This window comes from Nomascus leucogenys, chromosome 2 (genome assembly GCF_006542625.1).
Source record: "Nomascus leucogenys isolate Asia chromosome 2, Asia_NLE_v1, whole genome shotgun sequence".
NCBI classification, from domain to species: Eukaryota; Metazoa; Chordata; class Mammalia; order Primates; family Hylobatidae; genus Nomascus; species Nomascus leucogenys.
The window spans coordinates 63153829-63177869 of record NC_044382.1 but is presented as its reverse complement, the minus strand read 5'-3'; the positions used below and the strand labels follow the sequence as shown (position 1 = coordinate 63177869).

Genomic DNA, 24041 nt, shown 5'->3' with positions numbered 1-24041 from the left:
CCTCTAGCCTGAGTCCGATGTTTCCTGTTACCCCACTGAAGTCAGAAGTGGTTCACCCCCTGCCCTAGGGACTGGACAGCAGTGCAGACAACAGAGAGATGTGCTGAGTGGAGCACTGGCCTGGGAGTCAGGAGACATGGGTTCCCAGCTCAGACCTTGTCTCTAGTCATGTGGTCATGGGCAAGTTACCTCCTCTCTCCAGACCTCGCCTGCAACATGAGGGTGTTATAGAAGCTCAGCATGTTAGAAGCATTTTTTGTTTGACTTGCATAACATTGAAACTACTTTCTGAATTCATTGTCAGTATTCAAAATTGGGAATTTTACATAAAAATTCAGATTCTGCTTGCTTTTAAGTGCTAATCCAGCACTCCCACTAAAGAGTCACAAGACTGTGTCTTTCAGATGCGTACACATGCCTCAGCTTGCTACAGTCCCCACCACTCCCCATTGTCTTGACACCCCACCTGACCCCACTTTTTGCTGCTCTTTGACCCTGGCCTAGAGAGTTTGCATGGGTATGTTGTACCAGAGGAACATGGCTTTGGAAGTCAGACAGGCATGGAATAGAATGTGACTTAACCCCTTGCTACCTGTCTTTGAGGTATGTGGGTTGGCAGCCACCACCCAACACACACACACATCAAGACTGTTGGAGAGGTCAGGAAAGCAAGACAAGCAAAGTTACTGGCAAAAATAAAAATTAAAAAAAAAGGAGTTAAGTACAGGTTACATCCTAGTTCTCCCCTCTTTTTATAGCCAAATATCATATGACGTGAAGAGATGCCCAAAATGACAGGTCGGCATCCTCTCTCCCTCCTGTAGTTAAAACAAGTTGATCTTAGTGGGAGCCTCCCACCCCATTGTGAAAAACCAGGTCGGGAGGGTGCAGTTACAGCTGAGCACCACTGGAGGGCAGGCTAGCCCACTGGCGATTCATGAGGTAACTTCCTTCACTGTGGGACCCAGAAGGAAGTTAGGAGGCGATGCTAGGGCCTGTTCCCACCTGGCCTAGTAGCTTGGGATGTCCCAGCCTACCAGTGGCTCACCTGGATGGCTTGGCCTTGACCTTTGCAGCCCTCCAGGTTGTTCCCGGCCCCCTGCCAAGCGTGAGGAGAAAGTCCTCCGGCCAAGTGCTGAGCACCCATACTTCACATAGGGCCACCTTTACTGGGCCAGGGTCAGGGCACACCTAGCACCAAATGGGCCTGTCGGCCTGGTCATGGGGGAAAAAGTAGGCAGGAAGAGGATCCAAGAAGTTTACCAGGCAACCCTGGGCCCGAAATTCTGTCTCCCTTTCCTGGGACATGATGCCAAGTTGACCTTGGCCTTCGGTGTGCCCAAGATCACCTTCACACCAGAGGGGTTGCATTGCCTCCTCTCCTTGCCCAAGAATGAAAGATGAGTCCCTCAAAGCCTGTAAATGGCTTGGCAGGGGAGCCAAGGCTGAGGAAGGAGCAGAGGGTACCAACCAGAGGCACCTGGCCATGGGGGACAGGGGACCCCAGAGCGCAAGGACATTATTTTCATTTGCTGCTTAGCCATTTTACTTCTCTCTTCTCCTTTTTCCCTCTTCATATCTGCCCAAATTCTACACTCCAAGAAACTTTCAGCAGCTTCCCTGAAATAAACCATAGTATTGCGGCACTGAAGAGCTGGCTGGGCCTACATCAAGTTGGTGTGAAATTGCCTTGTTCATTTTATTAAGAAACTTCCTCTCTTGCCACCTGCCTGCTTGGAGGCCTTAACCGTTTTTTGGTTTTTGTTTTTCATTTTTTTGAGACGGAGTCTCGCTCTGTCACCCAGGCTGGAGTGCAGTGCTGCAATTTGGGCTCACTGCAACCTCCACCTCCCGGGCTCAGGCAATTCTCCCGCCTCAGCCTCCCGAGTAGCTGGGATTACAGATGTTCACCACCACGCTTGGCTAATTTTTGTATTTTTAGTAGAGACGGAATTTCACTATGTTGGCCAGGCTGGTGTCGAACTCCTGACCTCAAGTGATCCACCTGCTTTGGCCTCCCAAAATGCTGGGATTACGGGCATGAGCCACTGTGCCCGGCCTGTTTTTCTATCCAACATGGATGGAGTACAGCCTCCCTGCCCCCTTCCTCCCCAAAGTAGGCTCAGTTTAAATATATACATGAAAACAAATAAAATTCAAAGAAAAGCAAGGTTATGGGGTGGCAAGCAGTATGATCCAATGGAAGCTCCCCGTCTCTGCATGTGAGCCCTCGCACTGAGAACGCGATCAGGCTGGTAAGTACCTGCATCTATCTGCAAGACTGGGAGAATCTCCTTTTGCTACTTTGTCTCTTGGCCTCCATCTTATAATTGTACAAATTGAATGTTCATCTTTCTTTTTTAGTTTTATTTATTATTATTATTTTATTTTTCCGTAAGTTATTGGGATATAAGTGGTGTTTGGTTACATGAGTAAGTTCTTTAGTGGTGATTCGTGAGATTTTGGTGCACCCAGTGCCTGAGCGGTATACACTGCACCATATTTGTAATCTTTTATCCCTCACCCCTCTCCCACTCTTCCCCCCCAAGTCCCCAAAGTCCATTGTTTCTGAATGTCCATCTTTCTGATGGAAGTCACAGACTCCCCCCTTCACCTCCTTCACATGCCTCAGGTGCTGTCAAATTGCCTCCTCTATCCTTCCCCTAAACACACTCACCTGTCCAGCTAGTGGTTCCCAAGCTGTAAAACTGCAGTTACAGAAATTGTAAGGGTGTCAGGATCTTGTCACCATGCAGATTCTGGTTCAGCAAGTCTGGGGCAGGATACCCAGACTTCTCCAGCCCTTCCAGACAGCCCCAGACACCTGGGATTCTGCATTTCTAAGAAGCCCCCAAGTGATGGCCATGTTGCTGGGCCATACTTAGCTTAGCAAGACTGTAGATGAGTGGATCACAACCCTGACTGCACATTAGAATCCCCTGGGAAGCTTTTAAAAATCACTATTTTTAAAAGGAGTATTTGCGCTGAGTGCAGTGGCTCACGCTTATAATCCCAGCACTTTGGGAGGCTGAGGCAGGAGGATCACTTGAGCTCAGGAGTTTGAGACCAGCCTGGGCAAAATGGCGAAACCTTGTCTCTACAAAAAAACACAAAAATTAGCCGGGCGTGGTAGCGTTCACCTGTAGTCCCAGCTACTTGGGGTGGGGGGGGTGCGGGTGGGGTGGGGTGCTGAAGTAGGAGGATCACTTGAGTCTAGAAGGTGGAGGCTGTGGTGAGCCAAGATCATGCCACTGCACTCCAGCCTGGAGGACAGAGCAAGACCCTGTCTTGGGGGAAAAAAAGAGTATTTAGAAAGCTCCCTGAGTGATTCTAGTGTGCAGCCGCAGTAGAGCCCACTGGTCTGGAGTATGCTGTCTCTTGGAGAGGCTGAGCAAGCCTTTGCACCTGCACCTGCACCCCTTATTTTGTCCTGCAGATCCCATGACCCTCCCTCCCCAGAGAGGGACACTAACTCCAGAGACTTTTCCTAACTTTCCCAAAGGTACAAAGCTGGTAACTGGTGGCACCAGGAATCAAACCCAGGTCACTCCTGTGACACCCACAGTTTTCTCATCCGTATAGTAAGGGGATGAGCAAAAGGAGGTTAGGCACGAGGACCTATGTGCTTCAGCTGCAAAGATGATCTTATGGCTCATTTCTGCACTCCCTTGGGGAGAGTTCTGGATCCTCAGCCACCTGCCCTGCCTGGTTATTTCTGTAGAGCATCACCACCTGTGATGTACTCCAGGCCCAACAATCACAGCAACAATCTCCTCTATTTTACAGATGAGGAAACCAAGACACAGAGAGAGAACATGACTTGCCTGAGGTCACACAGTGAGTATTTAGTGGGGCTCAGACTCCAACTCTGGAACAAAAGGAAAGGGTGACCTTGGGGTGGTCCTGGACTGGAGATTTAACTGGCCTGCGGGGTCTGTGTGTTCCCTGGAGAGAGAGGGGCCCTCAGGAAGGCAAGAGGGCTGTGCACCCTTCTTGGGCTCTGCTTCTGCCCCCAACCCTACCCTTCATGGCCAAAGCTAGGCCTGAGGACCTGTGATGCACTCTAGGCACATCCAGAGCTTCCAGGAAAGACCATTCAATGGCTGGTTTGGTACAGATTATCTCATCCCGGGGCAAGGCTCAGGAAGTTCCAGGGACTGCTGATCTTTGTCCTGCCTCCCAATTACCCCAGTGAAGAACCCTCCCCTTGGCCCTTGGAACCCACACCTGGCGGCTCATCCCACACACACCCCAACCTAGCTGCCCAGAAAGAGACCTTTGCCCTGGGAAGGAGAGAACAGTAGAAGAGCTTTCCCCAGGGAAGAAAGGCCAACTGGGGTCCCCTTGGTTAGGAGCCTGGGGCCAGAGGCATCAGTGGTCCTCACAGGACCCTTAGTCCTCCACCTCCCACCCCCCAACACACACCCACACATACTTCAGCACAGGGTCACAGCTGAGGGAGGTGTCTGAGGCTGTCTGGAAGGGCTGGAGAAGTCTGGGTATCCTGATCCTAGAAAGGGACCATCCTTGCATCAGAATGACCACAACTCTGGAACTTAAAAAATAGCAAAAAAAATTATATGGCCGGGTGCGGTGGCTCACGCCTGTAATCCCAGCACTTTGGGAGGCCGAGGTGGGTGGATCATGAGGTCAGGAGATCGAGACCATCCTGGCCAACGCGGTGAAACCCTGTCTCTACTAAAAATACAAAAAATTATCTGGGCGTGGTGGCAGGCGCCTGTAGTCCCAGCTACTTGGGAGGCTGAGGCAGGAGAATGGCGTGAACCCGGGAGGCAGAGCTTGCAGTGAGCTGAGATCATGCCACTGCTCTCCAGCCTGGGCGACAGAGTGAGACTCCGTCTCAAAAAAAAAAAAAAAAAATAGCAATTATACACTAGCCCTGCTGTCTACACTTGCCTGGCACGTTACAGTCTCACTGCATTCTGTCTCATTGGATTCTCACAACCATCCCATAAAGCTAATACTAAGTCTATCCTATTTTACAGAGAAGGAGAGCAAGGGCCAGAGGATTGAGTGATTTCACCCAGCCAGCCACTGAGTGGCTGGGATTCAAACTCATGGCCATGACTCCACGCCTGAGGTTTGACACTGGAGTCAGCCACACCTGCCTCTAACCAGGAGATCCTTGAGGGGATCCCTCAAGAGTCCTGATATGTTTCCATATCAACCCCCTGTGGCACATGGTATTTTCTAAAGACAATCATCACAGTATCTTCCATCCCACATGCTCTTCCTACTATGTGACGGTGACACCCCTCTGTGACTACAACAGAAGTGACATTATATGACTCCCAAGGCAAGGGCCTGAAACAGATGATAACGCTTCCACTTGCCTCTCTTGAAATGCTCACTCATGGAACCCTGTGCCATGCCACTAGGAAGCCCAGGCTACAAGGAATGGTCTCAGGTAGGTGTTCCAGCTGACAATTGCAGCTGAGGTTCCAGCTGACAGCCAGCGTCCAGTGCCAGCCATATGTTCAAGAAAGCCTTCTAGACAATTTCAGCCACCACCATGATCTGACTGCAACTGTATGGGAAACGCTGTGCAAGACCTGCCCTCGATGAGCCCTGAAGACCCCGGAAGTGTGAGGGATAAGTTTTGGGGTGATCTGTGATGCAACATAAATAACTGGAACACCCTCCCTCCCCCAGTCCTCACACACCTCTGGCCCTGCCAGATCCCTGAACAGCTGGTGCTCCTTCAATGTGTCTTTCATTCACAAGCACACTGACATGCACGGGCAAACCTGGGTATTCTGATCCATTTGTCCAAACAGCCTGGACTGTGAAAATAAACACCCAGATGGCAGGTGTTGACACACATACCCTGACATGGGTCTATTTCTGGGCCTTCAGGCCTCCCACTGTGCACTGACAGGTCTCCACCTGGGCAGGGAAAGACTTTGCCGTTTAACATTTTGCAGTCTTGTGTTGGGTGTGGAATGAGGATAAAGCATGTAGAATCAACCTGTGTTGGATCCTTGGCCTTAATCAACTGCCTCAGGGCTCTCCTGATCCCTGGCCTTTTTTTTAAAGATAGTTTTATTGGGACATAATCCATACACCATGACACTTGTCCTTTTAAAGTGTGTAAGTCAATGGTTTTAAGAATATCTACAGTTGTGCAATCATCACTATAGTCTAACTTTTTTTTTTTATACAGGGTCTTGTTCTGTCACCCTGGCCGGAGTGCAGTGCTGTGATCATGGCTCACCACAGCCTCAACCTCCTAAGCAATCCTTCCACCTCAGCCTCCTAACTGGGACTACAGGCGTGTACCACACCCAGCTAATTTTTTTTTTTTGGTAGAGATGGTGGGGGTCTCACTATGTTGCTCAGGCTGGTCTTGAACTCCTTGCCTCAAGTAATCTGTCTGCCTTGGCCTCTCAAAGTGCTGGGATTACAGGCAGGACCGCACTCTGCCTAGAATCTAACTTTAGAACATTTTTTATCATCTCCCAAAGAAACCCTTTGCCAATGGCAATCACTCCCCATTCTCCACTCCTGGGCCAAGGCAACCACAAATCTGCTTTGTCTCTTCATGGATTTGTCTATTCTGGACATTTCATCTAAATGGAGCCATATAATATTGTCTGAGACTGGCTTCTTTCACTGGGCATAATATTTTCCAAGTTTGTCCATATTGTAGCATGTATCAGTACTTCACACCTTTCTTTTTTTCTTTTTCTTTCTTTTTTCTTTTTTTTGGAGGGGGGATGGAATCTCCCTCTGTCACCCAGGCTGGAGTGCAGTGGCGCAATCTTGGCTGCAACTTCCACCTCTTGGGCTCAAGCAATTCTCCCGCCTTCCGAATTTCTAGGATTACAGGTGCTTGCCACTACGTCTGGCTAATTGTTATATTTTTAGTAGGGACAGAGGTTCGCCATGTTGGCCAGGCTGGTCTCGAATTCCCAACCTCAAGTAATCGCCCGCCTTGACCTCCCAAAGTGCTGGGATTACAGGTGTGAGCCACCACGACTGGCCAGTACTTCACACCTTTCTATGGCTGAATAATATTCTATGTTGTGTGGATATACCACATTTTGTTTTTCCATTCATCAGTGGGTGGACATTTGGGTAGTTCCCACTTTTTGGCTACTATGAATCATGCTGCTACATACATTTGTGTACAAGTTTTGTGTGGCCATATGTTTTCATTTCTCCTGGGTAGATATTTAGGAGTGGAATTGCTGTGACCCCTGCCTGGCCTTTGCACTCTGTCTCCTTGGCTAGGGATCCAGTATCTTCCTTGACAGGCCCAACTATCTCATTCTTCAGGTCTCTTAAAGGAAGCCTCGCTGACTCTCATGGCTGAGTTGGGTCTTCTGAGCCACCCTACCTCCAATCTTTGCACATTTCATATGGTGATATGATTGCCTGGGTCCTGATCTTGGCCCCCACAGGTGGGCAACTTGAGAGAGACTATCTGCTTTGGTTCACCACTGTCCATCCCAGTGCCTGGCTCTCCTGCTGCTGGAAAGACAAGAGACAGATTCTGAGGCCAGAGGAATCAGGAAAGGCTTCCTGGAGGAAGTGGGGCTGGAGTTGGGTTGATAGGTTGGTTTGCCCCAGAGCGGGGCAGAGGGCTTTGATGGCTTCGGTGGAAGAAAGGTGAGGAGCGCTTGGAGAAAGGAAGGATGGATGGGTGACAGGCAGGCAGAGAACAAAGCTCAGAGCCCCGGGGGCTGTTTAGTCTCTGCCCCTCTAAGGCTGCAAAGTGCCAGTGACTCAGACCTCAGACGTGGAGGGAGGCTCACAGGCTGCAGCGCGCGAGGCTCCCACATTAACCCTCACCTGCCTGGAATCGAAAAGCCACAATGGAAGCACTCGGTGTTAACCCTCAGCTGCCCAGTCCTTGAGCCCCAGGGCCAAGGACTGTGGACATGGCCCTGAGATCTCCGGGAAGGCCCCGCCCCCCCAGAATCTGGTTAAGTGAGGCTCAGCCTTCTGATGCCCGGTGGTGAACTTGCCCAGAGAGCACCTAAATACCGCGGAGCGGCCAACGGCTTGAGCACCCAGCGACAGACAAGTGTCCTAAGAATTGGTGCCTCTTCTAGGGAAAAGGAGGTCTGGGCTCCAAGGCCTTAAACACTCGCCTAATTTTCCGCACGGATGTGTAGCCCCAGGCCCCGTTCGGATCCGTCTTTATCTCATCGTCTGTGTCAGAGAAATATGTCATGTTTCCAATCTCTGGCGGCAAGAAAACGCCGAGCTCTTTTGCTATTGAAAAAAAAAAAAAAAAAGAAGGGAAGAAAACACTGCGGCCCTAATCCTGCCCAATACATCCCAGAACCCAGCCTTGGGTGTTGCCCCGAGGGCGCAGCGCCGCTCCCATTGGCGCTGGGGGGTCCAAGCGGCCCTGGGGCCCCGCAGGCCCGGGCTGAGGCCACCCCTCTGTTCCCGCGTCGGTGGCCCTGAGCGCACAGCGCTCCGAACTCGGAGGTGCCAGAGGCTCGGGCAAAGCAGGCCTGGGGAGGGCGCGAAGCCGCGTTGTTCCGATCCTCAGCCACCTGAGTCCCAGCCTGGAACCTTCGGACCCTCGCGTTCGGACCCCGAACGTTCGGGCCCCCTCGGTGCCAGGCGCTTCGAGTGCCGGGGCGCGCCGGGCGCGGGCTGGGAGCGGCGGACCGCGGGCGGGACAGCGCCCCCGCTCCTCCCGTGGGAGAGCGCGCGCCCCTCCAGGAAGCTCCCGCCTCGCCTCCCACTTCCCTCCCCACTCCCCCCCTCGGCCGGAGGGAGGAGCCCGAGCCGCCGCCGCCGCCGTCGCCGCCCGCCCGCCCGGCCCGGGAGGAGGACCGGACCCCGAGCGGCTGGGAGCGCACGCGAACGGGCCGTGGCCGCACGGGCAGCGCCCTGAGCCTGTCCCGCGCCCGCGGGCCCGGCCGAGCAGAAGCAGCGCCCGGGGATGCCCAGGCGGCCCGGAGCGCGGGCAGCGGCAGCCGTGCGGTGAGGGCGGTGGCGCCCGCGGGACCTGCGGTGAGTGGGGCCCGGGCAGGCGGGGCAGCTTGGCGTGAGTGCCCAACTTCGGCCTTGGGGCTGGGCTCCTGGATCCAGCTGCGGGTCCGAAGGAAGCCGGGTTCCGCCTCCGGGGGCTGCGGCACTCTAGCCCCCGCCGCCCGCGCGAACCCGGAATCCGGCGCTTCGGTGACTCAGCTCCGACCCGGCCACGCGGGGGCGCCCCGCCGGCGCCCGGACTGCGGGGAAGGGCGGGCCGGGTTCCTGGGGAGGGGTCGCTCTCGGGGGTCCGAGCCCAGCTGCTTTGGGGACCCTCCCACCCGCCACGAGGGGCTTGGAGGGCGTACGGGAGGTGGAGTCCCGCCGCTGCCGCAGCTGCTGAAGGCGTGAGGTCGCGCTGGCTCTTGGCGGGCGCGGGCTCCTCTCTGCGCCCCTCTGCCCTCCTCCCACCCGTCAACACCCACCCCCTGCCCCAGGCAACTGCCGGAGGGCCGGCTCCCAGCCCCGGTACTGGGAGCGCAGAGGGGGAGTGGAGCTGGGCAGCTTCCCAGAAGTCGGAGTGTGTTTGCAAACTAGTTTTTGCGAAAAAGCTGTCTGGCACCTGTGTGTTTAAAGGGGGTGTGGGGGTGGGCATGGAGAGAGCGGGCGAGCAAGGCCCTCTCTTATTCCCTGTTTCTCACAGCGATGCTCCTCTGCAAATAGAGGGGTCTTACTCCCCTCTTCCCTGCTCTTCCCACCCCATCCCCCAGCCTCGCTTCTCCTCCCACCCCCCAGTTTGAGAAGCTCTCCTATGGGGAAGGGGCTGCTTCAAAGGGGGTTGTGATTTGCCCAAGGTCACAGATGCTGCTGGCTCTGGTAGCTAATAGGGGGTTCATCTTGCATCTGAATCCCTTGCCCCATATGTACTGGGGGAAGGGACAAGGGGTCTGGAAGAATGATCTTCCAGACAAAACGCCCTTTGTTTTGTCTACCTTAGTTTTTTGCTCCCTTAGAGGTGTGTGCTGTCATCAAAGGGTGGGGGGCTTTTTCTGCCCCTTGGGCATCCATAGCTTCCCGGACTGCAGGGAGCCCATGGTTTTCAGGAAACAGGCGGTGTGCGCAGATTGTAATCCCTGGCAGCTGCAGCCTGCCTGTGGCCAGCCCTGATGGGGAGGCCTGGGAGACCTGGGTCTGAACTCCACCTATGACCAACAGGGAACTTGGCCCAGACCCTCCGCCCCTGTGGCCCTCTGGGTCATCATCTGTGAAATGGGCTGATGTTCCAGGGCCTGCCTCCTGGAGAATGGACACAGCATGAAGGCGTGGTTTTATGGCATTCCCCCTGGCATAGGTCCGGGTGAGCTCCAGGACCGCCCCAGCCAGCTGGATTGGAAGGGGTCACCCAGGCAGGTTTCTCCATGGAAAGAACCAGGGACAAAGGATGTGGACGCTTGGGTTCATCTCGCGGCCGTCACTTCCTGTCTGCGTGCCTTGTCACCCCTTGGACTTGGGGGTTTTCTGTCTGTAAAATGAGGCAAACTGTGACATGATCCAGCTTACAGTAGGGCGGCTGGGAGGCTGGAACTGGGGAACAGGGAGCAGACGTTCTGCAAGTAGGGAGCACTTCATGAGTGGCAAGTGTGGTGTCTCTGGTGGTGTTCCAATGGACACTCCCTCTGGAATGTCATGAGAATTAAAAACTGGGGCATAAGGGAAGAAGATGGCTGAGAATGGAGCCTCGGTTTCTATGTCTGTAAAACAGTAAGTACTGGACCCCATCCGGTCCTCCTCCTAGTCCTCGGTTTCTATATCTATACACCTTTATATTCTTTTCAGGTAATTGTGTATTTCTGCAAAGGTAGGATTAAATTAGATTGCAAGGACTCGGGTGCCAGCACTTATTGGTATGTGGTGAGCGCCTGGTTAACTGTCATTGTCATTATCCGTGGGAATATTAAGAAGCCTGATGTGGGTGACTGCATCCAGGATCCTTTGTGGGATTGTCTCAGGCCAGCTTGCTCCTCCCCCTCCCATCAGGACTTCTGGGCTGTTCTAGGGGCAGGGGCCTGGGGTGAAAGAAGACCAGGAGAGGTGGTAGGTCTCATCCAGGTGTCCCCATTTCCCCACATCTGGCTGGCCTCACAGGGCTCTAAGGAGTGAACAGAAAACAAAAGAGCATTCTCTAGTAATTTCCTCCCTCCTGTCAGAGCAGGAGGCATCATCGCCAGGCACGGTCCCTAATCTGAGAAGCCCTCAGCTCAGGGTCAGTGTGTCCCCAGCCTGATAGAGGTCTCTGTCCCTCTCCCCTCCCCTGACTCTTATACATAGACGGCACTGGGGCTACCGAATCAGGAGCAAAACACCTCGAGGACCCAGCTCCTTCCCCCTTGCAGAATATGGCCTCAGAGAGTGGAGGTGGGGTCTCCCCCAACCCTGCCAGACATGGTGGTGTGGGCTCTGTGGGAGCTGGGATGCCAGGTCACCCTGTGATCTTGGCAGGCAGTAGCTAGAAAAGTCCACAATCACATGTCTCCCCACCTCCCTGTCCAGAAGGGAGGACGTAGGGGTCCCACAGTGCCTGAGGACAGAGCCCAGGTTAGAGGTGCCTCCTGGCTCCCATCCCAATGTCTTCTGCCCTCATTGGGCCCCTGGACCTCGGCTGTCGCTCCCGTGGCAGAGTCAAGAAGACTGCTGTTCCATATCCTGGAACATTTCTTTCTTTCTTCCTTTTTGTTTTTTTTTATTTATTTATTTATTTATTTATTTATTTATTTATTTATTTATTTATTTTGAGACAGGATCTTGCTCTGTCACACAGGCCGGAGTGCACTGGTGCGATCTCAGCTCACTGCAACCTCCACCTCCAGGTTCAGGCGATTCTCGTGCCTTAGCCTCCCAAGTAACTGGGACCACAGGCGTGCACCTAGCTAATTTTTGTATTTCTAGTAGAGATGGGGTTTTGCTATGTTGGTTAGGCTGGCCTTGAACTCCTGGCCTCAGGTGGTCCACCCACCTCGGTCTCCCAAAGTGCTGGGATTTTAGGCATGAGACACTGTGCCCGACTGTGGAACATTTCTTCACTTGTCCTGGCCACACTTGCTCTGAGGTCTGCAATGAGACTGACTGTAGTGAGATTGTGTCACCATCCCTCCTCACTGCTGCATCTCCTGGTTGTATTTTTCTTGGGGCATTTGCCACTCTTTAAAATCATCTTCTTTACTCGTTGGTGCACCAGCTTATCTGCCTCCCTCCCCAAAGGGTGTCAGATCCACAAAAAGGCAAGAGCAAACAGTGTCCGTCTTGTTTAGGGCCATGTCCCAGCACTTAGAACAGCGCCTGGCACATTGTAGGTGCTCAGTAAATCCTTGCGTGAGGAATGACTGCACCTGCCCCTCCTTGCAGCCTCCTGTTAAATGAGTCTGTGATATTGAGTGATGGATCCTGGGAGAATTACTAGCTTGCCCTCTTGAGTCTCTGGAGGGATCTCTGGCTTACCATGCTGAGTGCTGGAAGGAGCATGGCCTTGCTGACAGCTAGATTTCAAACTTGTAGCCTACAGAACTGTGAGAGAATCTAAGCCATCCATTGTGTGGTGCTCAACTAGCCCATGGCCAACCAGAGTTTGAAACCCAGTAGCTCAGCTACCAGCATTCACTGCACTCTTACAATACCCTTTTCTCAGGTTGGGCATGTCTCTGAAAGACTGATGGGAGGGCCGGGCGTGGTGGCTCACACCTGTAATCCCAGTACTGTGGGAGGCCAAGATAGGCAGACCACTTAAGCCCAGGAGTTCAAGACCAGCCTGGGCAACATAGCGAAAGCCCGTCTTTACCAAAATAAAAATAAACAAAATTAGCTGGGTGTGGTGGTGCGTGCCTGTAGTCCCAGCTACTTGGGAGGCTGAGGTGGGAGGATTGCTTGAGCCCAGGAGGTTGAGGCTGCAGTGAGCCATGATTATGCCACTGTACTCCAACCTGGGTGAAACAGTGAGACCGTGTCTCAAAAAAAAAAAAAAAAAAAAAAAAAGACTTGGGGTCCAACCAGAGGAGAGAGGGATTGGAGTAGTTGTCTGCTGGTAGTTGGGCATACTCCCTCCTGTGTTTTAGAGAGGGGACAGCCAGGGCACATCAGGCAGGCCAGATATCCTCAGCTCCTGATAAAACACAAAAGCCTGCAGGGATACAATAGAGTTGCAGGGAGAATGGGCTCCTGAACCACACTAGGCATGTCCACACCACAGGGCCTTTGCACATGCTGGGAAACAGGTAGAGGAAACAGCACATGCAAAGGCCCTGTGGTGGGGACATGCCTAACCTGGTTCAGGAGACCATTCATTCATTCATTCATTCATTCAAAAATATTCACTGAGTACCTGCTGGGCACCAGCTATGGCTGGGATACAGCCATGAATGAGAGAGACCAATGCCTTGCTCTCCTGGGGCTTCTGGTCTATTAACATCCCAGCTCAAATGCAGCCTCCTCCACACTGCCCCATCACAATCACAATCACTTCACCCTGCTTTATTCTCTTTATGACATTTTCCACTATCTGAGATTTCCTGCCCTTGTCATTTGCTCACCTCTCTGTCCCCCCAACTCCATCCCGAACTCCTATGCCCAGAGCCTGAGTGTGTCTTGATCATGGTTGCCCCTCCAGCACACAGCAAAGTCCCTGGTCCAGAGGAACTGCTTAAGAAACATCTGTTGAACAACCAAATGGATGGCTGCACGGTGAGGGAAGCCCTCCTGGAAGGTGGAGACCCAAAGTCATAAGTAAAAGAGGGATTACATCTGTGCACAACCCTCTTCAGTTTACAAGCTTGTCACTGCTGCCTTAAGAACATCATGAAGAAAGTAGTGGGGACAGCTCTAGTTAGCAGCAGCTCCATTTCCTGTATGAAGAAACTGAGGCTAGAGAGGTTAGCACACATGGCCCAGGTTGCATAGGGAATGGGTGACTTTCTCCAGCACACCTCAGTCCCTTGGGTGGGCAGGCAATGGCAGTAGGTGATGTGCCGCCCAGGGGACCTCACATTCTCCACCTCCCCAGCCCCCAGTCTTTCAGTCCTAGGCAAATCCACCTTCTCTCAGACATAAAACTTTCCCCATTCCCTCCTCCACGGGAGTCCCCTGCCCTCTGAGCCTGGCCAGACCCACTCCCAAGGTCCCCTAAGTACTCAGAGTCTCCCAAGAGCCAGAGCACTCCGTGCCCATCCCCACATGGAGCTTCCTGGGAGGCAGGAGGGGAAGGAGCTGAGGCCCAGGAGGGAGGAGTGGCAGGAGAGGACAGAACCCAGTCCCTAGACTCACGGGGAGTACAGTGGAGGCTGCCTCTCAGCCTGCTAGGTCAGCCCCTATAAGTGACACAAACCTTCCAGTGCAGGCTGAGCTGAACCTGGGGCCTGGGAGGGTGGGGGGGTCCCAAGGGAAGCCCCCTCCCCTAAGAGCCAGAGCTTAGTGATTAAGCGGGCGCTACAGAGAATGACCTCCCTCTGAATGTGGTCTGGTGGAAGCTGGGGATCCCCGGGGGGCCTCAGGGCCAACCCCTGCTGCAGCCTCCTCGCCATGCTGTCTGCATCTATATTTATCCCCGTAATGGCCTGGCTGCCTGTTGGAGTGTGGTGTCTTTGGAGCACAGCAGCCGGTGCCATAGCCGAGGTGGAGAAGTGATTTGTGTCAAGGTGCCGCCCCCACCTGGTTGGGAGTGCCAGCCTGCTCCCTGGGGGGCTGCCTGTCGCCTGGCAGGAGCTGATGCAGCAAGGGCCCCAGAGAATAAGGCTTGTGGCTGGACCCTGCCCACCAGAACCAGGATGCAGGATGTTGGGGCAGCCAGGCTGTGGCCAGGGTTCCTGTGTGGCTGGCAAGTGGGGCCAGATAAACTCTAAATTTTAGCTCTGAGACTCAGAGAACTCATGACTCTGAAATCCCAGAATTCCCAAATTCTGGAATTCTGTGAACCTCTAGTCCCAGGCCTCTACAATTCCAAGATGTCACGGCTCCTCTTCCTCACACCTTTTCACTCTTCCTCATTTTCAACAAACTTTTGTCGAGCTTCCATTCTGTGCCTCTGGGTGTTGGGAGCAATGAGATGGAAACAGGGTTTGGTTCCATCTTTAAGCTCCAGTGAGGGTGACGCTTCTAAGCCAATGGTTACAGTATGCTGATATTGTAAGTGATTCCCTCTGAAGGACCAGGGAAGTAGGAAGGGCTTTGTAGAGGAGTCCCTGGATTTTTGGTTTTGGTGTTTTTTGTTTTTTGTTTTACCACATTGAAGTGTAACATATGAAATAGAGCAGACATTCTACATGGACCAGTCAATGACTGTTCACAAACCAACACATCTGGGTCACCAGAACCCAGATCAGAAACAGACACGGCCAGCACCAAAGCCCCTGGTGTCCCCTTCTGGTCAGTAACACCCGTCCACATGTCCTACCGCTATCCGGACTTCCAGCAGCGTAGATTTGTTTTGTCCATGTTTAAGGTCACCTAAGTGAAATGATAGAGGATAACATACTCCTTTCTCTCTGGCCCCCTTCACACAGCACGTGTGAGACCCATCCATGTTATTGCTACCCGTGTTCTTCCTTCAAGCTGGCTGTATGTGGTCTGCTGTGTGTTCATTCACCAGTTATGTCTCCCTTCTTCCGATGATGGGGGTTTGGGTGGGGAGTTCCAACTGGGATTATTCGGATTAGCACTGCCATGACATTCCTGTGTGTATCTTTGGGTGAACATATGTGAGTGTTTTCGTTGGGCACTAATGTTTCTCCTAAGTGGTTGCACCAATTTCCACTCCCTCTGGCCACCTGTGTGTGTTCCAGTTGCTCCGCATTATTGCCAACACGTGGCATTGTCAGCTTTTTAAAATTTCGGCCGTCCTGGGGGTGGGGGTGGGTGCATAGTGCATTTTTTTTAAGACAGAGTTTCATTCTGTTGCCCTGGCTGGAGTGCAGTGGCGTGATCTTGGCTTGCTGCAACCTCTGCACCCCACCCCCATTCAAGTGATTTTCCTGCCTTAGCCTACTGAGTAGCTGGGATTACAGGCACCCGCCACCATGCCCGGCTAATTACTGATTTTATTTTATTTTATTTTATTTTATTTTATTTTATTTTATTTTATTTTATTTTATTTTTTGAGATGGAGTTTTGCTGTTGCCAGGCTGGAGTGCAGTGGCGCGATCTCGGCTCACTGCAACCTCTGCCTCCTGGATTCAAGCGATTCTCCCGCCTCAGCCTCCCGAATAGCTGGGACTACAGGCACGCGCACCACGCCCAGCTAATTTTTGTATTTTTAGTAGAGATGGGGTTTCACCATGCTAGCCGGGATGGTCTCGATCTCTTGACCTTGTGATCCGCCTGCCTCGGCCTCTCAAAGTGCTGGGATTGCAGGCGTGAGCCACCACGCCCTGCCTAGTTTTTGTGTTTTTAGTGGGGATGGGGTTTCACAATGTTGGCCGGACTGGTCTCAAACTCCTGACCTCAAGTGATCCGCCCACCTCAGCCTCCGAAAGTGCTGGGATTACAGGCATGAGTCACCGTGCATTTGGTTTTACTGAGCTGAGTTTGAAGAAAGAAATCACTAAGAAGGGGGAAGGGCATTCCAGGCAGATGGAACAGCATATGCAGAATTAGGGAGGCACGAAAAATACTTGCTGAAATTCTGTGTGGCAAACAGCAGAGCTAGAGCCAAAGGTGCGAGGGAGAAGACTTTGAGAGCCTCATCAGGGAACCTGGATGTTGTCCTGAGAACAGCCGGGAGCCATGGAGAGGTTTTTCTCATTTTGAGCCAGTATCTGCAGTGTGTCAAGCATTTTGTAATTTCCATGTGTTGGATGAGAAAACTAAACTGAGACACAGAAAGACCAATGACTTGTCCAGAGTCACATTAGTAGAGGCCCAATAGGTAGATTGGTATTGGGCTGGGAGCCAGAGGACCAGAACTATGTGGGTAAGTGATTCAACCTCCTAGCCTTGGTTTACTCACCTGGAGAATGGGAGTGCTGATGATAACACCTCATTTGGGGATGTTGTGAAGCTACAGAATTTTGAGGACCTGGGACAGGCATTATTATTCTCATTTTATTATGGTTATCTCTCCATCAGCATGGCCACACCCACCTTCACCCTTCTCTTGCAGCTGACAGGGTGGGGGCGGGCTCTCTGAGCTCCCATACTTAAGAAGGGCTAGCCCAGAGCTCCTGCCCTAACACCGTGTTTTCTTGCCCCATGACAGATCTCCTAGGAACTAGAGATTGCTATGATGGTTAATTTTATGTGTCAACTTGGCAAGGCTTTAGTGACCAGTTGTTTGGTCAAATAAAGGTAGTTTTTAGTTGCAATTAACATTAAATCAGTAGACTTTTGAGTCCAGCAACTTACCCTCCATTATGTGTGGCCCTCATTCAATTGATCAAAGGCCTTCAGGGCAAAGACTAAGGTTTCTCAAAGACGGAATTCAGCCTCAAGACTGCAACGTAGAAACCCTGCCTGGGTTTCCAGCCTTCTGGCTTGCCCTACAGATTTTGGACTTTCCAGCCCCGACATTCGCATGAGCTAATTCTTTAAAATATATTTCTGTCTATGCATAGCTAGATATCCCATTGGTTCTGTTTCTCCAGAAAACCTGGACTAATATGGTTGCCATTTGTCTTCCTGGATCTTCTCATCTGGGAAATGGGATGAAGGAGGCAATTTAGACCTGGATGCATTCAAGATACGTTCCAGCCCCCCAAAAGTTCAGTAAACTTAGCAGCCATCAGGGCCCATAGGGAATGGGTGTCTTGTTAGCTGAGGGTTCTGGTTAACAGAGCATTCTCATCCAGACTAGAGGTTGCAAACTCAGAGGTCTACAGAGACCTGGCTGGGAGCTCAGTGTGTGAAGCCAGCAGGGCTTGTATGGAGACCAAGTGTGATACCTGCCTCATTATGCCAAACCCAACTACGCTAGAGCCATCCCCAGGGTGTGGTCAGCCATGGGGTGGCCACATTGCAACTTCTGATCTGTAGCCTCGTATCTCAAAGTGTAGTTCCGGGGGGCCGCCGCAGCATCACCTGTAGCTTGTTAGAAACACAGAATTTTAGGCCCCTCCCCAGACCTGCTGAATGACAATCTGTATTTGAACAATATGCCCCACGTACTCAGCTAACCTGTGATTTGTGTGTACTTAGCCCACATCAGAACCACCAGGAGAGCGTGTTAAAACACAGGCCTATGGGCGCCACTCTAGGCCTTCTGCTAGAGCAGGTCTGAGTGGGCCTAGGGTGCTGCATTTCTTTTTCTTTTTTTTTTTTTTCTGAGACAGGGTCTCACTCTGTTGCCCAGCCTGGAGTGCAGTGGCACGATCACAGCTCACTGCAGCCTTGACTTCCTGGGCTTAGGTGATTCCCCCCATCTCAGCCCCGCAAGTACCTGGGACTACAGGCACATACCACCATGCCCAGCTAATTTTTTTTGCCATTTTTTGTAGAGACAGGGTCTCACTATGTTGCCCAGCTGGGCTCGAATTCCTGAGCTCGAGTTCCACCCGCCTCGTCCTCCCAAAGTGCGGGGATGACAGGCATGAGCCACCGCACCCGCTGGCTGCTGCAGTTCTAGCAGGCTCCGAGGAGATGCGTAGGTGACCCGTCTGGAAACCACACGTGGTGACAGCTCTGAGCCACCTCAGGAGCTTCTGCTGTCAGAGATGAGACCCCACTGACAGGATATGCTGGGTGCAGAAGGACTTGGAGGTCCTGAGGGTCCCAGAAGCCACAGCACCCAGGAGTGGGCCCCACCTCGAAGACCTTGAGGGTTGTGTATCCAAGCCCATAATTCACTCCCTAGTCCCCCATCACTACCGTGGTCTCTCTGGGCTTCCCTGTGCTGTGTCCACCAGCCTGGAGGGAGAGCCTAGAGCTGTGTTTCTCAATCAGTTTTTTGTTTTTATTTCTTTTTTTTTTTTGAGAGAGGGTCTCGCTGTGTTGCCCAGGCTGGAGTGCAGTGGCACGATCTCAGCTCATTGCAACCTCCACTTCCCAGGTTCAAGCAATTCTCTTGCCCCAGCCTCCAAAGTAGCTCGGATTACAGGCATCTATCACCATGCCTGGCTAATTTTTGTATTTTTAGTAGAGACGAGGTTTCACCTTGTTGGCCAGACTTGTCTTGAGCTCCCGACTTCAGATGATCTGTCCGCCTCAGCCTCCCCAAGTGCTGGGATTACAGGTGTGAGCCACCATGCCCAGCCCTCTCAATCAGTTTTAACCTCGCCCCCTTTATGTAAACTTAACTTTACACATCCCCCAAGTTTTTTATCTACTTTCCCCTGTCCCCAGACATTAAGAATTGCTAGGGATTCAGACCCCACAGAATGGGTTCCTAACTAATGCCTGGTACTGACCGTGACCAGGCAACCATGCCCCTTTCTTTGTTACTGCCACCAGCAAAACAGAGAATTTATTTTTTTCCTTCTTTCTTTTTTTTTTGTTTTTAGAGACAAGAGCTCACTCTGTTACCCAGATTCGAGTGCAGTGGCACAATCACAGCTCACTGCTGCCTTGACCTTGCAGGCTCAAGTAATTTTCCTGTCTCAGGCTCCCTAGTAGCTACAGGTGTGCACCACCACACCTGGCTAATTTTTTTATTTTTTATTTTTGTGGAGACAGGATCTCACTGTGTTGCCCCAGGCTGGCCTCAAACTCCTGGCCTTAAGCAGTCCTCCTGCCTCAGCCTCCCAAAGTGTTAGTATTATAAGTGTGGGCTGCCACACTTGGCCTGTTTTTTCCTTTTCTACCCATCAAGTTGCACGTGCTTTTCTGACAGCACACAGTGCCCTCACTAGAATTTATGACAGGACATGCCACTGTGGTCCCAGCTCCTCCTCTCCACCAGCCTCTGGAATGGGGGCTGCCTCCCTGGCCACCTCAGGCCTGCCCTTCACCATCCAACAGCTCTTCTCCCCTTCGGGGTTCCCAGACCTCCTCCTGGGCCATCTGCTTCCCTGTGCCTGCCTCTTTCACTGTCCCCTCCTCTCTGCCCATTTCTAAGTTGGAGATCCCCCCACCCAGCCGGCCCAGCAGCTCCTCCCCCACAGTGAGCTCCTTTACACTACAGCTGGTTCCCGGGTTCTACATCGCAGTGGGGCCAGGGCTACTTTCTCCTCACAGCCATTAAGAATCACTGATCATAGCAAAAGCTACCTATTATTGTTCCAAGTGCTTTATCTCACTGAATTGTCACAACACCTAGGAAAGCACTCTTTTTTGGTTGTTGTTTTTTGTTTTTGTTTTTGTTTTGAGACGGGGTCTTGCTCTGTCACCCAGGCTGGAGTGCAGTGGTATGATCTCGGCTCATTGCAACCTCCGCCTCCTGGGTTCAAGCAATTCTCCTGCCTCAGCTTCCCAAGTAGCTGGGATTACGGGCACACACCACCACGCCCAGCTAATTTTTGTATTTTTAGTAGAGATGGGGTTCCACCATGTTGGCCAGGCTGGTCTCTAACTCCTGACCTCAGGTGATCCCACCTGCCTCAGCCTCCCAAAGTGCTGGGATCACAGGTGTGAGCCACTGCGCCGGGCCGGAAGACACTCTTGTTGTTCCCATTTTACAGAGGGAGAAACCGAGACATAGAGAGTTGAAGGAACTTGCCAGAGGTCACACAGCAGTTAAATGGCAGAGCCAAGGTGGGAAGGATGGAGTGATGGCAGCCTTGGCTCTGGGCCTGGTCACCATCCTTCCCTGGCTTAAAAAACCACTGCCTCTTGTTGGGCCTCAGTTTCCACCCCTGTGAAGTAGGACACAGTCCCTCTCCTGCTGGCCTCTCAGAGCCCTGGGTTTGAGAAGCTGCCTGTGATTCTCTCAAGTGATGTGTGCAGGAGGAGGTGGCTATGATTGCTCTGGGGCTGCTGATGATGGAGCCTGCCTGGTGAGCCCCCACCTCCCTCATTGATTAGGTGCTCACATATGCAGTTATGGCTGTAGGTGCTGGGGAAACAGTGGTGATGTCCTCCTGAGGGACGGGGCAGACAAACAGACACAGGCACACAGACAAATATGTAAAACGATTGTACATTGCAGCAATCTGTGAAAGAAGCAGCATGGAGCAGAGACGGATTACGTCAGCCTGGGTGATCAGGGAAGGCCTCTAAGGATGTGATATTAAGCTGACAAGACCTTTCCTGTGAACACAGGCATTCCTGGAAAAAGGAACAGCAAGTGCTAAGGCCCTGAGGCAGGAGAGAGCCTGACAGCAAAGGGAGACCAGTGCACCTGGGGCAAAGGAAGCAAGTGAGGGGGAGGGTGGCAGGAAGTGGGGACAGGTCAGGCAGGGTCCTGTCATCTTGGGCACGATTTGGGGTTTGTGCGACCTGGATGAGGAGGTCACAGGAAGATTTTCAGGTAAAGCCATGGTGGCATCTGACTTCTAGGTTTAAAGACTCCCTCTCTGACTTCTAGGTTTAAAGACTCCCTCTGGCTCTGGTGTGGAAAAGAGAGTGCAGCTGAGCTTGCATCAGAGAGACCTGTTATGGGTCAGGGTGTGTCTGGGTACGAGATGATGGGAGCCTGGCTGGGCTGACATAGTGGAAGTGGGGAGAGGATGGATGCTGAATGCAGCTTGAAGGTGAAATCAGCAGCACTGGTGGCACATAGGAGGTGAAGATAAAAGGAGATTAAGGACGATGAATTCCTCGTTTTCTGGCTAAAACCATGATGTTCTAGGCCTGTGGCTCAGCACCAGTGTCCAAGCCTGTCCTTCTGCCTAAGGGCAAGATGCCTCCTTGCTGGGGTCAGTGGACCCTGTGGGGGCTGAATCCTATGTGTCCGTTTTTTTTTTTTTCTTTTACGACAGAGTTTTGCTCTGTCGCCCAGGTTGGAGTGCAGTGGCACAATCACAGCTCACTGCAGCCCCAAACTCCTGAGCCCAAGCCGTTCTTCCACCTCAGCCTCCCAAAGTGCTGAGATTACAGGTGTGAGCCACCACTGGCTCCTGTGTGTTTTATTAACTGCATAGCCCCAGGGTGCTCAGGGAGTATTTGTTGAATGAACCAATGAATCAGTGCCTGGGAATTCCCAAGCCCTGTCCTCTCTTTGCCTCAGTTGACCCATCTGTAAAAGGGACCACTAGTTTCATAAACCCCTCTCCAAGCTCCTTGCCTGGGGGGTCTGGTCACCCCAGAAGGACTGTGCCCATCTGTGCCAGGAGTCAGGACCATGCTTTAAGCAGGCCCTGGCTCCCCATCCCATCCCCCAGCCTGAAACCTCAAATTACCTATGGGGTGGGGGCTGCCCCAGGGGTGTTTCCATCGTGCCCAGATGCGCATGGCAGGCCCAGCCCTCCCTTAATGACACCTTGCCTGCCTGCCCTCCTGCTGGGGTAGGAGAGGAGGGGGCCCCCGGCCCAGCCTAAGCTGTAGTTTCTTTTTCCATTGCGTCAGGCCTCAGGGTCCAGTACGCCTGGCTGCTGCTGGGCTGCGCAGAGGGACCCACTCTTCCCCCCACCTGCCCCAACTCCAGACATCATGTGCTCCCCGTTTCGGGGATCCAGAAGCTTCCAGCCAGAGGGTGAGTTGGAGATGGGAGGACCTGGCTCCTGGCTCGGGGAGGAGTTCCCTTCCCACCCACCCATCACTCGCTCTAGCCAGGGCCTGAGCTGATCCAGGTGGAGCTGCAGTGAGCTGGGGGCTCCTGGCCCAGCCAGCGCCCCCTGCCCCCATAACCTCTCCCTCCTGCCCACACCCTCAGTCAGGCTGGAGGGAGGGAAGGGCAGGAGGCTGATAGAGTAACCAAGGCAAGACAATGGGGCTTGGATGAGGCAGGGGGGTGGGGGTAGGATAGTGATGGGGACAGAAGGAGGTGACCCCGGAGTGTTCATATGAGCATCTGTCATTGTATTTGTCAGTCTGGGTGCATATGTGTACGTGTGTGTATGTGTGTATATGTGACCACACGTGTGTAAATGGACAAGGAAGCACGTGAATCTGGGTGTGTGTGCCTGACACCCTTAGGATGAAAACAGAAGTGTCTGATTTGGCAGCAGGGGATGGTGGCCTAGGTGGCATCTAACATGTCACAGAGGGGACCTGTGAAGTGGGGAGGGAGTAGGTGAGCTAGAATCCACCTCGTCAGCAATGGTGGGAGATGCAGGGGTGTAGACAGGGTGACCCAGAGGAACTGGTGAACTTGGATACTCTGGGTCCCATCCTGGGTGTGTGTGCAAATGGGGGAATGCCCTTGGCTTCCCTAGCCCTGATCACAACCTGCCCGCCTAGCCTCAGGCTCCCCTGGCCTGGGTGATGTCCTGGCTGTCCCCGCCTAGGTCCCACAATGTTCAGCAATCTCCTCACCCTGGCAAAAGGCCAAGCATTGGCCTGGGAGACCTGATTCACACCCTGTCTCTGCCTTTTCCTGGCCCTGTAACTTCAAGCAAGTGACTTTTACTCTCTGGGCCTCAGTTTCCTCATCTCTAAAATGGGGGCAATTGTCCTGCAGGCATGGGTAGCCTCTCTCAGCCACACAGCAAGGTTTTGGACATCCCTGTCTGCCCCATTCCCCACCCCACCCCCACTTGGCACAGCTGCCCAGCTGCACACAGTAAGAGTGAACGCAGTTCACCACCTCCTCCAGTGGAAACTGATTTTTACACGACAAGAATAAATCCTGCAGGCAAATTGTAGTGCTGTCCTGATGCTCTGAGCTCGTGTGATTATAACAAGGTTCTAGGAACAAAGGCTGGAAGGGAGGGGGCTGAGGACCAGCTTCATCATTGTCCAGATTTTTCCCCTACCAGGCATGTCCGGGTAGCACTGGATCTGGAGGGGAAGCTGGGAGGTCTCCGCTGCCAGCCCCACTCTCACCCTGGCCTCCTGCAGACTGGGGCTTGCAGGGGACTGCATCTGCCCAGCAAGAGGCTGGCACTCCGGAGTGCGCTGTGGCCTGGGTGAAAGGGAGGAGGAGTGGACCCAGCATAGTAACGGTGGCTTGATCCTTCCTGCCTGGAGGACAGCAGCTGCCTCCTCGCTGTTCTCTCTGCTACCTTTCCTTAGCTTGACAACCCCTTCTCCCCACAAGGGGCCGAGTAAGCATTTAAAAACACAAATCAGATCATGTC

At 52.9% G+C, this 24041-nt stretch overlaps 1 protein-coding gene across 1 annotated transcript in view; it reads left to right on the top strand.

The window, feature by feature from the left end:
- The first annotated feature begins 8730 nt into the window (after nucleotides 1-8730).
- The window catches only part of CPNE2 (copine 2), a 55667-nt gene continuing 40356 nt past the window's right edge, over nucleotides 8731-24041 (top strand). The window contains exon 1 of the mRNA XM_030796650.1: nucleotides 8731-8997. The gene's annotated coding sequence lies outside the window, so the exon portion shown is untranslated. The remainder of the gene's footprint in view (nucleotides 8998-24041) is intronic.